Source organism: Penaeus japonicus, unplaced genomic scaffold, assembly GCF_977035675.1.
Source record: "Penaeus japonicus unplaced genomic scaffold, GWHDUDI00000001_assembly GWHDUDI00000012, whole genome shotgun sequence".
NCBI lineage: Eukaryota > Metazoa > Arthropoda > Malacostraca > Decapoda > Penaeidae > Penaeus > Penaeus japonicus.
Window position 1 is genome coordinate 20882117 of NW_028234414.1, and position 2500 is coordinate 20884616.

Genomic DNA, 2500 nt, shown 5'->3' on the forward strand with positions numbered 1-2500 from the left:
GTTTGTGTAAGTTGGGGAGGGAAGGAAAGAGGTATCTGTGTGTTTGTTTGTGTGTGTGTGTGTGTTTGTTTGTGTGTGTGTGTGTGTTTGTTTGTTTGTGTGTCTGTGTGTGTGTGTTTGTGTGTGTGTTTGTTTGTTTGTGTTTCTGTGTGTGTTTGTGTGTGTGTGTTTGTTTGTTTGTGTGTGTGTGTTTGTTTATTTGTGTGTGTGTGTTTGTTTGTGTGTGTTTTTTTATTTGTGTGTGTGTGTGTTTGTTTGTGTGTGTGTGTGTTTGTTTATTTGTTTGTTTGTGTGTGTGTGTGTGTGTTTGTTTGTTTGTGTGTGTGTGTTTGTTTGTTTGTGTGTGTGTGTGTGTTTGATTGTGTGTGTGTGTGTGTGTGTGGGTGTGTTTGCATGTGAGTGTGTGTATGTGTGTATTTTCATGTGAGCGTGTGTATTTATATGTGTGTGTTTGCATGTGACTGAGTGTGCGTGTGTATACGAACACGCGTATTTACGTACGTACCTTTATATGAATGTACAAGTCCATGCGTGTCTATTGACCCGTGTTTATTGTGCCTGTGGGTACATTTTGAATTTGAATTTGCCAGAGAACACGATAGACACTAGACAGATGGGCATAAAGGATTAAACAAATGCATACCAAGAGGGTACCTTAGTAGAAGGAAGGAAAAAAAGGAAATGGAGAGGAGGCAGAGGAAAGAAAAAAGGGAGAGGTGAAAGAGAGGGAGAGAGAGAGACAGAGAACAAAGCAGAGAGAGAGAGAGAGAGAGAGAGAGAGAGAGAGAGAGAGAGAAAGATGAATGTTGCACTGTATTGTTGCACAAAAGAGAAGTACAAAGGTAGGCGTGGCCTTGCAGTTGCAGCGTGCACAAGGGGTGGCAGAGGTGGCAACGGGAGGGAGGCGGAGGGGAATAAGGTGATAGGAGGAGGGGGAGGGGGGAAGGGGGGAGGGTTAAAGGGGAATGATGAGAGAACGATTTTCATTCTTTTTTTCTCTTTCTTTCTTTTTCTCTTTTTCTTTCATTTTTTTTCTCTTATGTTTTGTGTAATTCGTTATGATCACCTACAGTCCGTGGCGGAAGTTTCCACTCTGCAACGCGTTGATCCAGATGTTGCAAGGTTGATCTACACATTTTTCCAATATTGGGAGGGTCGCCGGGGAGGGACGAGAGGCTGGGTTGCTCTCCTGACCCCCTCGCCTCTCCCCCTCTCCCCTTCCCCTCTGCCCTCTTCCTCTTCTTTTTCCCTTCCTTTCAGAAGTTTTCCCCTCATTTTCCTTCCCCTTTTCCCCTTCCTATATTCCCGTTTTCCCCTCATTTTCCTCTTCCCCTCCCCTTCTACCTCTTTTCACTATCCCTCTGCCCCTTCCCCCCTCCCCTTCTCCCTCTGCCCCTTCCCCCTCATTTTCCCTTACCCCTCCCCCTCTGTCCCTTTCCCCCTCCCCTCTCGCTACCCTCCCATTTTCCTCTTTCTCATGTTCCCCTTCTAATCTTCCAATTTTTCTCTCCCTCTTTCTTTTTGTTTCATCCCTCTTTCGCCTGTCGGTTCTTTACCCTTTCTCCTCTCTTTAACCCTCTTCCATTTCCATCTCCCTTTACCTCTTTTTCCCCTCTTCAATGGCGGAGGGAGAGAGGGAGATGGAGAGGGAGAAGGAGAAGGAGATGGAGAGGGAGAGAGAGAGAGAGAGAGAGAGAGAGAGAGAGAGAGAGAGAGAGAGAGAGAGAGAGATTAAAAGAGGAAAAATGAGAGATGGAGATGCAGAAAGACAGAGGGAGAGAGAGAGAGAGAGAGAGAGAGAGAGAGAGAGAGAGAGAGAGAGAGAGAGAGAGAGAGACAGATAAAAAGATAAAAAAAGAGAAAAAAAATAACAGTTAAATGGCGTACTTAATTACAACCAATGATCCTGCAAACGACTTCCAGCTATCCACCAGAGACCAATAAGGGTTACTTTTGAATGCCGTTCTTTCCCAAATGATGCTGTTCAACTTTCCCGCTGAAGAAACACGTAACGCGATTATTTAGCAATGTTCTTTATTTCAATTACTGTTATTGAATTTTATAGCTTGATATGAGCATTGTATTTAATGCCTCCGTTAAGCTATGCTGTTATTATCTTTTCTAACGTCATCATTATTTTTGTTATTACATTCCCTCCCGTCGTTATTGTGAAGAGTGTAATGAGATTGGATTCCACTGTAGATAATAACATTGAGGTTGTTATTGCTACAGTATCCCCTCCTCCCCTCCTCCACTCCCTTTCCCTTCCCCTCATCCCCTCCCCCTCATCCCATCAACCCCTTCCCCTCCCCTCCCCCTCATCCCCTCAACCCCTCCCCCTCCCCTTCCCCTCATCCCCTCCCCCTCATCCCCTCCCCCTCATCCCCTTAACCCCTCCCCTTCCCTCTCATCCCCTCCCTCTTTCCCTTCCCCCTCATCCTCTCATCCCATCCCCCTCCCCCTCATCCCCTCATCCCCTCCCCCACCCCGCCCCTAATCC